Below are 13,515 nucleotides of genomic sequence, written 5' to 3'. Positions count from 1 at the left end.
CTGATTTCTTGCTACATTCCTCCTTGAATGTTTTCTTGATACACAGACTGCCTGAAGTTTCTGATGTCTCTCATTCCTACCTGGGCCTTTAAAGATGCTGCTCCTGCTCAGTGGCTGAGTGTCAGCCATGAACCAGGAGGTCACGGTTCAATTCAGATCAGAGCACATTCCTGGGTTGCGGGCTCGATCCCCAGGAAGGGGCATGCAGGAGAATCAATGATTCTCTCATCAGTGTTTCTATTTCTCTATGTCTCTCCCTTCCTCTCTCTAAAAATCAATAAAAAAAATATATATTTTTTTTTAAAAATGCTGCTCCTTTACCTAAGACCCCCCTTTTCTACTCCCTCCCTAATGGGTTAACTTTCACTTGTTTCCCAGCTTCAGGTTGGGGGTCACCTTCCTTGCAAAGCCTTCTTTCCCTAACCCTCATCTCTCTTTTCCTGCTTGTTTAGTGCCTAACTGTTCTGCTTCCTGACATTCCTGTATCATAACACATAATATGTCCAATGGTAAGACTCTTTTTAGATGGTTTCCTTCCATAAACTGTAATCCCTTTGAAGGCAGGGACCATGTCTCATTCATGCCCATATTCCCTATGTCTAGCACAGTGCTGACACCAACATAGGAAGTGCTGAATAGTGACTATGGAAACAATCCACTCTCTTCTCCCTACAAGTCACTACCACTGCCTACAGATACAGCATAGGAAAACCATCATATTCATTAATCATTTAATAAATTAAATTACATTTTATTTTCCCCAAGCTTACTTTTTTTCTGTCAGGCAAGATTTTTTTTTTAAAGACTTGCCTGACAATCTCTTCTCTGCTTCCATTTAATTATGGCTTAATAGTTCTTCTTTTGGCTCCTATAGCTTTAGTTCTCCTTTGGGCATCTGGTGGGTTCTACCCACATGCTTCCCTGAATGCAGTCAGCAAAAGCTGCCTCCGCACCGCAGCTCTGGGGCCCTCTGACAATCCAGTTTACGCTTGGCCTAAGACAAAATGCTTTGGCTTCCCTGCAGGCACATGCGGTACAAGAGATGGGCTCTCCTTCTGCAGGGGTCTGGTGAGAGAATGTTTGACTAGAGTACAGTTTAAGTGGGATCATTTTATCTCTTATTCATTGTACTCAACTCCTAGTCCATCCTGACAACATTATACATAGACTTCCAAGCCAAATTACCTTTCCATGGAACCTCAGGGCTAATGCTATTTGCTCATCTCTAACATCCATCTTCTCTGCACCTGCGTTCTAGAGTTTTGACTTTATTGGACCCAGTCCCAGAGCTACAAAATGGGCTTTCTTTTTAAAAAAATATATTTATTAATTTTTTTACAGAGAGGAAGGGAGAGGGATAGAGGGTTAGAAACATCGATGAGAGGGAAACATCAATCAGCTGCCTCCTGCACATCCCCTACTGGGGATGTGCCCGCAACCAAGGTACATGCCTTTGACCGGAATCGGACCTGGGACCCTTCAGTCCTCAGGCTGATGCTCTATTCACTGAGCCAAACCAGTTAGGGCCAAAATCGGCTTTCTTATTTTAAGTGACATGTGATCCCTATTTCTCTTTTCCAGTCAGTTACTTATAGCTATTTACAATGGCTTTCCAAATCCCATTCACTCTTTCATATCACCACTAGACTCTTTTTTTTTTAAATATATATTTTTTGATTTTCAGAGAGTAAGGGAGAGGGAGAGAGAGAAACATCAATGATGAGAGAGAATCATTGATTGCCTCCTGCATCCCCTCTACTGGGGATTGAGTCCGAAACCTGGGCATGTGCCCTTGACCGGAATTAAACCCAAGGCCCTGCAGTCCGCAGGCAGATGCTCTATTCACTGAGCCAAACCAGCTAGGGCTAGACTCTTTTTTTATACCTCTTATTTCACCAGGAAAATAAGGTTTCAGATACAAACTTCTTGTCTTCTTTCCACTCACTCTGGCTTCCTTCCTAGACCCATTTTCATAATGCAGCCACCACTACTTCCTCTTCAGATCCTTCTGTGGTTTCCCATTGCTCTTAGGATAAAGACAAACCTCCTCACCAATGTCTAAAATAATGTTGTTCAATGTGAAGTCCACAGACTGGCTGCTGGTTGAAATCTGTTACTGTTCTGTAAAATAATGAGTTTGCTTCAGAATGTAAATCATGTCTGCACTAAATGTTCAGCAAGCAGGACTTACTTGAGAGAGGAAGCCCTGTGTAGAGTTACGTTCTAGAACAAGCTCCTATCTCAATGTAATCTACAGGACACTGTGTTCCCTGGGCATGAAGAAGGCATGATCTCTGCAGCCTTGTCTTGCACCCCACTCCCTTTCATTCTCAGTGATCCAGCCCACAGAGGCCTCCTTTCAGATCTGCATTCTCACAGGGGTTCATTGTTCATGCTACACCTCCCAAGGTTCTTTGATTGTGCCATTGCGCTGTTCCAAACCTTCCTTGACACCCATTGCTAACATAATACTGCCCAAATTATTGAGATTGACATTTAAGGCCCACCATAATTTGGCTTTAACTTCACTCTCCAGCCTTTTTTTTAAAACCTCAGGGGTCTAATTGTCTACTTCTTTGCCCCATTCCAGCTCTACCTATTATAATGTAAAAAAATTTTTCTTGGCCCTGGTTCTCTTAGAAAACTTCACTGAGAATCCAAGCAAGATATGGACCTCTTCTCTCTTCTGAACTTGTAAACAGTTTACTAGGACACACCTGGAACTGCCATAAGTATCTAGAGCTTATTTGTCCTTTTGGTATCTAAGCTCTGAGAGCAGAGATGCATCTCTGCATTCAGTGCAGTTCTCAGCAAGGTATTATACACATAATCCACCTGATCAGTAAGGACTTGATGAATGAATGAATGAATGAATGAATGGATCACCATGAGAATGTGTTCTCTGGCTATTGCTCTCGTTTTCTACTTTCAAGGTTCTGTAGTTACGTTCAGATAATACACTGCTTCATAGCAACACAATGCCCAAGCTCACAGGGTTGCAAATAGCTGCTAAGAGCATCCCGCCACCACTTACAGAACAGCATGTTCTCCCTTTCAAGTGGTGAGAGCAGGATTCAGTAGTTATTAAGTGCCTTTGTTCACTTGGCATTTAGAGGCGCTGGGGGCATCAGTTCTCTATACTCAGCAAAATGCCCATTTTGATCGTAATTTTCCCCTGTTAATAACAGCTATCCGCAGAGATGTTCTTTTCCAATTTTCTATCTTTTTAGATTTATAAAAGCATTTTTAACTACATATAAGCAGAAAATGAATAGAAATAACGTGGCATTGTATTTAATAAATGTTTAGGGAGATGTCTATAGCACATTACCAGAATTATTTGGGGGAAACTTTAACTATGTGAATTGTATTGAAGAGGCACCAAGAGTTCAAGAATTCTCAAAATTCCTGGGTTGTACACAGTTAGCACAGAGGCAGCCATCTACACAGCAATTATTTGGAGGATGCCATGTTAGCTCTGGCTGCAAAAATGCTGTGGGACAAGTCACCCCAAACTCAGTGACATAAATAAGAATTTTATTTTCTTGCATCGATGGGTTAGCTTTAGTGACTTGTTTTAGACCTCCAGATGGCTGGATTTGCTCCATGCTTTGGGTCAGTTTGAGGTCTGTCTCACATGTCTTACACCAGGGCCCTGTGGAAGGACATGGGGCAATTATGGAGCTCCTAGGGCACACTCTTCTCATGACGGTCACTGAAACACCAGAAGTAAGCCTAATGTACAAGCTAATTTGATTTTTAAAAAATTCTCACCCGAGGATATGTTTATTGATTTTAGAGAGTGAGAAAGGGAGAGAAAAAGAGGGAGAGAGAGAAACATCTATCAGTTGCCTCCTGCAAATGCCTCTACTGGGGATCAAACCCGCAATAAAAGGCATGTGCCCTGACCAGGAATTGAACCCACAACCTTTTGGTGTATGGAATGATGCTTCAACCAACAAAGCCACCTGGCCAGGGCTTAACGTTTACTTTAACATGAAATTGCTATTCTCCCCTAGGAGCCCATCCTGCTGAGGAGCAACTTTCATTGTCCCTAATCATCAGTCCCTCTCCCCGTCTCCAGGGCTAGGCAGTAAAATGCAAACCCAATTTACACTCTGCCCCTTAAAATCTGACAATTTAACAAAAGTGCAGGCTGCATTAATTTGGAAAAAATATAAGTTGAGTAGTCAAATTCAGATTTTACCACCCACTGGTTGTGTGCCCTTGGTCTTCGTTCTCCTCGTCTGTATTATTAGTGTGTAGCAGGGGATGGGATCGCACGGCAAACTAATGACCAGAAGTCATACAACATACACCTATCACAAAATGACTTGAAGTTCCCCCAAAGACTTGTAATGGTTTCTAATTGCAACCTCGGTTCAACTTCCTCACTTTCCTGTAGGCTTCTTGCTTGGTTTGGCTGGACTCCCAGCCTTTTCTTCATCTTTTCCCAGACAGAATATTCCTGAAACATTCTCTTAGGTTTAACACAGGTAGACTGATTTATAGATATACCTTGGGGATATCGAGGGTTCAGTTCTAGGCCACCATAAAAAAGTGAGTATCTCTATAAAGTGAGTCATAATCTTTTTGGTTGGGTATCTTGCCTACAGAATGTAAAAACATGCCACATCTGTACAGCACAAGAAAGCAAAGCGCAATAAAACGAGGCATATCTATTTATCTCCACACATCACTCTAAAACATTAACTTTCATTCAGCCTCAGAGAATATACCCACGTGAATATCTAAAGAAGCTTTTTGCTTTATTTTCTCATAGATATTCCTTTTTTAGGAATCAATGCTTAATCAATCAGAAAGTGGTTAAATGCATTAGGCTATATCCATTTTATGCAATGATATGCAGTCAATAAAATATGCAGCGAATTTACCTGTGTTGATGTAGCAAAGTATTCATGATATATTGTAAAGTAAAACAGGCAAGATACAGCTCATTCAAGTACTAGGCCCACTAGAATGTAAATTACATGAGGGCAGAGACCATGTCTGTCTTGTTTATCTGCAGCATGTAGTGGACAGAGTGGGCGCTCATGAATATTTGTGGACTGTGTGTAAGAGCACAGAAAATGACCTGGAAGAGCAGACATCACTTTGTTATCAGGGTTACTTGTTTTCCAGGGGGCAGCATTGGAGTGCTATTGAAGACTTGTACTTTTTGTTTGCTGCATTTCTGCTGTTTCAAGTAGTTTTATTAGAATGTAAGTATTTATGTTTTATGCTTTCTGGCTTCCAAGGTGCTTGGCCCCCAACAGCCAGCTTCTGTGTCTCTTTGTTGCTAGGGTGCCTTCAGGCTATCAGAAGCAGCTTTGCTGGTGGCCTGGAGAGCCAGAAGTGGCTGGTGGTTTGGGGTCCCTCTCCCCACACCCCAGAAAATTAGCTGACTAGAGGAATTTGAGGGCTCCTGCAGCCTAGTCCTTGTTTGGGCAACTCAAAGACATACTTTTAAAAAATTTAATATATTTTTATTGATTTCAGAGAGGAAGGGAGAGGGAGAGAGAAATATAAACATCAATGATGAGAGGAAATCATCGATCGCGAGCCTGCAACCTGGGGCATGTACGCTGACAGGGAATCGAACCATGATCTCGTGGTTCATAGGTTGACGCTCTACCACTGAGCTACACCAGCCTGGCTCAAAGGCATACTTTTTGATCCTATACAGCTCCCCTGCAATTCAGCCCAAATGACTTCGAGGGAGTTTACTTGAAATTGAACTTTCTCTCTGGCCAGTTCAGGTCCCCATGGATTGTCTTAGAAAAGTCCCCCCTCTGAAAATCTGCTCTGGGGACCCAGTCTAAGTCACTTGTGTAATTAACAACAGTTGGTGCCTACTGGAGGATGAGGTGGATGATCTTCTCATCTCAAACTTTTCACCCTCCCTGGCTCTACATTAACCTTGAGGGATGTTCAGGAACAGTTCCATAACTTACAGAGCCCAGGGCAAAATGGAAGTGTGGGGACCCTTGTTTGGATAGCAGGAAATGTGTTGGTAGTACTAAACTATAACACTTTTCTTTTCAAAGTCTCTCAACTTGTCAGGGCAGTTTTTATTTGCTATTGATTGTAGTTCTAACTAAAGAAAATTAAAATTTTACATTATTAGCATGAATTTTACCATTCATGTTTATATTGTGCAGTATGAGTTTTAAGTGCAAATATAAGAGCTCTTCACTTGTATGCAAAACCACCACAATGATGTAATTTATACTTTGTAAATTGTACATGCATATGTCTTTCTTACACGAACTGTAGAAATGCTGTACAAAACTAACCCACCTGTTTTAATTTCATTTCTTATTTTATTTTACTTTAGATAGTATTACAGATGTCTCTCATTTTCTCCCTTTTTGCCCTCCTCCACCCCAGCCCCTACGCCACCCCAGGCCTTCCCCACACTATTATCTGTGTCCATGGGCTATGAATATACACATATAAGTTCTTTGGTTAATCTTTTCCTATCCCTCCCCTCCACCCCCCTCAGATCTATAATTCTGTTCTGTGGATCCATACCTCTGGACCTATTTTGTTCATCAGTTTATTTTGTTCTTTAGATTCCACATATGAGTGAGATCGTGTGATATTTGTATTTCTCTAATTGGCTTTATTTCATTTAGTATAATAGTCTCCAGGTCCATCCATGCTGTTTCAAAGGATAAGAGATCTTCCTTTTTTTATAGCTTCATAGTATTTCATTGTGTAAATGTACCACAGCGTTTTATCTACTCATCTACTGATGGGTATCTGGATTGTTTCCAGATCTTAGCTATTGTAAATAATGCTGCTATGAACATAGGGGTGCATATAGTTTAATTTCATTTCTTACTACATGCAATTTCTACCACTACTCTCTACCTTCAGCTTACTGATGTGTAAAGGGTTGAAAGGGAAAGGAACTATGGGTTGTTTTCTTTTCTTTTTCCTTCTATGTCATCATTTTCAGTGTAAGCAATTGGCTAACACATGGGATAAATGAGAGAAGAAGGATATAGTAGGTTCCTTGGTCATTCATTATTCTTAGAATATCATTGCCTTCTTTGTGTGTGAAGGACTCTGATTAGAATGTAAAGCATGGTCTCTAGGGCTGTCAGCACCTCCACTTATTTAGTCATCCATGTAACAGGCTTTGAGTCTTGCTGAATTCCTACTCATCTCGGATCTACCTGAATTCTGTGCACATGGATCATTGCAATTGCTCTGTATGTACAGGGCAGCAAGGAACAGTGGATATGCATGCATATTGTGCATATTTGTTGTTCACATGCATACTCCATTGTCCTGTAGACTCACTTTAAAGTTATAAGTTAAAAGATAAAATTAAGAATTTCAAGACAGTGACAATACAATATTAAACCAAGCACGAGTTCCTTCTGAGGGTTGAGCCCTGTGTGACTGCTCATGAAGACAGCCCTCGCTGAAGTACCAAGGCGAATAAGGCCCAGGCATTGTCCAGTCCTGTGGGCAGTTAACCCACATATCTATTTCTAGGTTTTGGTTTGGGCATACTTTAGGGCATCTGGCCTTCAATGGTGGCATATCATTCATTTCAGCACTTATAAAAAATTAGAGGCCCAGTGCACGAATTCGTGCACCAGTGGGGTCCCTCTTCCTGGCCTGTGGGATCGGGCCAAACTGGCTCTCTGACATTGCCCAAGGGGTCCCAGATCGCAAGAGGGTGCCCTGGGGGAGACATGGAAGGTTGGCCAGCCGGGGAGGGATCGCGGGAGGGCTCCAGGGCATGTCTGGCTCATCTTGCTCAGTCCTGATGGGCCGGACCCCAGCAGCAAGCTAACCTACCAGTCAGAGCGTCTGCCCCCTGGTGGTCAGTGCACATCATAGCAAGTGGTTGAGCGGCCTTAGCATATCATTAGCATATTACGCTTTGATTGGTTGAAGGCTGACTGGTCGACTGTACACTTAGCATATAGGATATATTTAAGACCATCTTTTTCCTTTCAAGTTTAGTCAGAAATTTAAAGATATGTTTACTCCAATTTTTCCAGCATTTGGTGTTTTGTGATGGAAGGAATTTTCAGAATACCCAGGTTTGTTAAAGTTATGGAAATGGAGATCACAGAGCACATTTTTTGTTTACTTACAGATTTCACAACATTCCAAGTCTACTTCAGATTTCACAAACCTCTGATGGACACTCATTTTTATTTTGGTTATCTTTTAGACTATTTTTTAAATCAAGGTAGTGCATACACTTTGTTTGAAATGTCAAATCTTGCTAAAAGTCTTTCAACAAAAAACACAGGCCTCTTCTCCCCCACCTGCTTCCATCTCCAGTCCTGCTTCCCAAAGGCGATGGCTTTACACTCTCTGTAGCCATTTCTTGCAAAATTCACTTCCATATTTTAAAATAGAATGCCTTTAATCAGTATTTTATTGAAGCATCATTTTTAGATCAGACATGTTATAGTATACTCTGATTATGTTAACTCTCCTGGAATTTTTTTTTTTTGTTCTTCATGCAGGCAATATTTTTTTAATTTACAAAATTTACTTGTAATTAATCAGATTTCCTGTATATCTTAAATCTCAAGTCTATTTCCCGTGTGCCCAAATCATCAAACATTCATTGCCTGTATCCCCCTGAAGTCATCCACTTAATATCCGACGTCCTCTTATTCAGTATAGACTATTTGTTTTCTGGACCTGCTGCACAGCTGCCCCCCAAGGACCCCATTTCCTGGATGCTGAATTTTCCCTTGTCTCGTTCCCTCGTTTTAGTGGTAACATATCCTCCAGGAGCTTCCTAATGCTGAGTAGAAAAGGAGGTCAATTTTCAGAACGGTGAATGTCTGAAAATGGTTTTATTCCATCTTTACTCATGATTGATAGCTTGAGAGGAGAGAACCCAAGGTTGGAAATACGTTTCCGTTAGAACTGTGACAACATTCTCCACTGGACCTGGCTTCCGAGGCTGCTGTTGAGAAATGCAATGCAATTCTGATTTCCCTTTTGTGGGTTCTATGTGGTTTTCCAAAGTCTATTTAGTTTTGTTTGTTTTTATTCTCATACGTACCAGTGTATACTAAAGGGAATCCATTCTAATTTATATGACTGTCCTAATTTAAAGATCCTTTCCACTCGATTTTCACAAACCTGGATTGTACTGGCAAATGATCTTTCCTCCCTGAATTCCATGGAAAGCTTACACACCCCGGATGCTAAGTGGAAAATAACCAAAACCCCAATTTGCACAGCTGTGCACTTGAAAGTGTGTAGCTGGAATCAGTCCTTTGTCTGGAGCTTGGGAAGAATACTGAATCCGGTTGCTAGGTGGCAGTGTTCTTTTACCAAAAAGATGGTTGTTAGAGTCTGCAGGTCCCTGTCTGAAGCGGAAAGGAAAACATTGCCTCTTCATTAGCAACTTTTCACCCAGACTTCCTGGTTTCAGCCCACAGAGAGGCACCAGCCAGCACCATCTGCAACTGCCGGGCTGGAATGATCAAACAAAAATTGTTTCCCTGCCAGCCACTGTACGTTTCCAAACGGGGCAGTCGTCAGTATAAGTACATGGTTGTTTCCAGAAACTGTAAAAATCCTCTATGCAGGGACCAGAGTCTGTCTCAGACCCTAGTAAACAAGTGATATAATCTCACTTGTTCAGCGATTGGTGGTACGGTGTTAAGTTCACAAAAGAGCTCTAGCATTGCAGTTACGAAACACCTGTGTATGGTGTGCCTAAGAATTATAAGTTTCTTTCCCTCCATTACCAGATACAGTTGCCAGATTTGGCAAATAAAAAATCAGTTAAATTTGAATTTCAGATAAACAATGAATTTTTTAAAAGTCAGGTTTATGGAGGTATAATTTACATACAATAATCCACCTTTTTTAGGTATACAATTCTATAAATTTTTACAAATGTGTACATTGTGTAAGTATTATCACACTCAAGATATAGAATGTTTTTTATCATCCCCAGAAGTTTCTTCATGCCCCTTTTTAGTCAATCCCTCACTCACCCTCCACCCTTGACAACCACTGATCAAATTTCTGTCTTTATAAGCTTACCTTTTCCAAAATGTCATTTAAGTGGAATCATACAACACATAGATTTTTGTGCCTGACATTTTTGATTTACCAATTTTGAGATTTTTCCATGTGTAGGTAACAGTAATTGAATGGGTTTTGTTTGTTTGTTTGTTTGTTTGTTTTTTAAAATATAAGTGGGCCTGGAGTGGAACTTGGAACCTACAATTTTTACAAAAACCTTTGGTGTTCCCCACACAGGTGATTCTCAGATCACACTTTTTTGTTGTTGTTGTTGTTATTCCTCACCTGAGGATATTTTTCCATTGATTTTAGAGAGTGGAAGGTATGGGAAATGACAGAGAAAAACATCATGTGAGAGAGACATATTGATTGGTTGCCTCCCACACGTGGCCTGTCCAGGGCCAGGGATCAAGCCTGCACCCAAGGTACCGGAATCAAATCCATGACCCTTCAGTCCCAGGCCCAATGCTCTGTCCACCAAGCCAAACCCGCTAGGGCCCATATCACACTTTTAAACAGCAAGGATTTGAAGCAGTGGGGTCTTGAGTCTCCTTGGGAATCTGCTTAACTCAATCAAGTTTCTACCAGAAACAAGTCTCTATTTAGAGAAACCAGTAATGTCACAGTTTCAGGAAGTTGCAGGATTCACCAAAGCTCATGAACCCCACGAACCTGAGGTTATGATCCATAGTGTCATCATCTCACGTGCTTTACTGAAAGCTCCCGTCTTCCACAGAAGTGAGAGGCAAACAAGTTCGTTTTAGGTTCTCCCACCCCCTGTACTCATCATTTCCCCCACACTTCTCAGCATAAGGGAATTTCTTTTTGTCTTTCCACAAGATATATGTCTTGAAATTCTGTTCCCATTCCTAGTAAATGTTTATTTATTAAAGCAAAAATGAATTAACTATTTCTATATCATAAAAGCCAGACAGTTGTCATAAAAGGTTAAAATTGCAAAGAAAATTAGAAAGTGAAAAAGAGTAAATGCATAGTCCTACCCCAAAGATATAGTGAGATAATTTTATTTGTCTTTGTTGTGGTTTTTGTTGTTTTTTTTTCCACAGTTGTGACAATAATGTAATGATGCCTAGGTCCCACCCAAAATATTCTGATGTACTTGGTATGTGGTATGCTCTGGACTCAGCATTTTTCACAAGCTCCTTGGATGATTGTTAGATGCTGCAGAGTTTGAGAGTTACGGCCACACGAGCACCTGCCATCAACTTGTTCTTCGCTCTTTCTATATTCTCAGTTGGTTGGGCCATGTAGAATGGATTTTAAAAAAAACCATTGGGAATTAATTATAATCATAATTGTGCATCAACATGAAAGGGAAAAAATCTTCTAAATACTGGTTCATACTGAAGGGATATCTACAACTGGCCATTCATGCTAAAGAATAGCGAAGCCCTGCTTGAAGAAATAAGAGTAGGTCAGAATTGGAGAAAATTACAAGCAGGAATTGTTAGATTTCACCACAAACCCCTCGAGTGGCCTAAATTCTTGTGATTAGTGAGAACTTATCATGGATGAGTAAGAAACGGAAACAATGATGATAACACTTCAAGAGGAAGACCTAATAATAGAGTTAAGATCGGAAGCACCAAGGTAAACCCAGGTCCCTAGAAGTGATACAGGCATGTGCTCCAATGATTTGAAATCCTATCTCCAGCAGGAAACTATGTCATGGAGAGGGGTCTCCTCACTGCTCACCCAATCCCAAACTTGCCAGGGCTGGCCTGGGAGATTCCTTGCAAGTTTGCTTTCCGTGTAGTGAGATTCGTTGCAAGTGAAATCCCTGTGGCAGCCTTTGAGTACTCACTCGTCCAAGTTGGAAGGGTTTTTAAATTCAATCTTTAGTCTGCATTCTTTGGAAAGGGATCCAAAGAGTCTTGAGTCTAATTTTATAAGAAGTCTCAAGGAACCTCTTATGGTTGGATGTGCCTGTAAAGAACTCCATAATCACAATAACTAGTCCCCAGCCCCAGCCAGATTCAGAGATCCTGGAGAGAAGGATTGAAATCGGGGCCTTCTCAATGCTTTTCCTTCTCAGGGGCCACGCATCAGAAACAGACAGGCTAGCCCTCCTATTGATGGTGGAATAAATATGTCGGGGGGACCTCAGGGTGGAGATTCTGATGTGCACATCACGTTAAAGTTGTTGCAGATTATCTTTTAATATAATTTACTATAAAATTATGGTAGTTAGTAGACCTGTTGCTAAATATTGCTATCTATAATAAACGCATAATATGCTAATTAGACTGGACGTCCTTCCAGACGACCTTCCAGATAAAGCTGAGATGTCGGGGCTGAGGCAGAGGCAGCCACAGCGGCGGGAGGCCAAGCCCCTTGCACTAATTTCGTGCATCAGGCCTCTAGTTGATTAATAAAGCAGCACATATGTTACCATAAACATTATCTTAGTGCCTTGACAACTGTATTTCAATATTATTCCTATTCTTTGTCATTCTATTTGCTTTATTTTGTGTATGTGCAAACATGAACAGGGTTTTATTTTGTGTTATTTGAGTGATGCTTATCACTTGGGTTCATTAGTTTAGAGATAATTTAGGACTTGGAAGGAGGAACTAGCAGAGGAAAATAGGGAGATTTTACATTGTGACGGTTTATATTCTTTTATTCTGCACTTTATTTCCTTTGTTCCCAGGGTATTTTTTTTTAAACTGATAGTGTTGCTTACATATGCTGATTTGCTTTCTATAAGAACCCCATTTGAATTACCTTCCCCGGTGAATAATTCTTTGCTTCCCAATAGGAGGCTAGGACGACTCCTGCTGGTTCTATTGCAGAATCAATGATAAGGTACTTTAGTGAGTCTCAGAATCACTCTCGGGAGACTGGTTTCCTTTCTGAGCTCTATCCTGTGATATTTCCTCTCCTTTTCACAGTACTGGGAATTGTAATTCAGCTACATTGCTTAATAGCTTTATTCTCTGTGTATCCAGATCACAGGTAGAGATGTGACTTTCAAAAGCATCTCATGCTCAAAGTTCCAAAATCAATAGTAGGAGCAGCCCAGACATGGTTGCGGTACCATCTCCCCTCATGGCTATCGTAGGAATAAACGTCAAGAATAAAAATGGAAATTATCTCTTCTGGGAGATCTAATCATGAACTTTGTCAGGGCTATTTTTATTGGTGAATATGCTGTAACACTGCTCCTGAGTTCTTTTCTCAGATGGGCACATGTCAGAATGGCCTCTCAGAAACTTGTTTTACCAGACAAAACAGTGCTAGTGAAAGTTAAAACAAATAAGCGTGTTTGTTTATGTGCATTTTAATATTTCTTTATATAATGAAGACAATTGTATTTTCATCATATATTTTTGTGAGTCCTATGTAACTCTCCCCCCCCCCCCCCACACACACACATTTTTCCTGGCATGACATGAGGTTGGCCCATTTCATATTCAACTCCTCCTTTGGTGAAATATCTAGATATCCAAGAAGGGGTGCAGG

This window comes from Myotis lucifugus, unplaced genomic scaffold, assembly GCF_000147115.1.
Source record: "Myotis lucifugus unplaced genomic scaffold, Myoluc2.0 scaffold_31, whole genome shotgun sequence".
Taxonomy (NCBI): Eukaryota; Metazoa; Chordata; class Mammalia; order Chiroptera; family Vespertilionidae; genus Myotis; species Myotis lucifugus.
The sequence above is the reverse complement of the archived record's forward strand: the minus strand, read 5'-3'. Positions refer to the sequence as shown.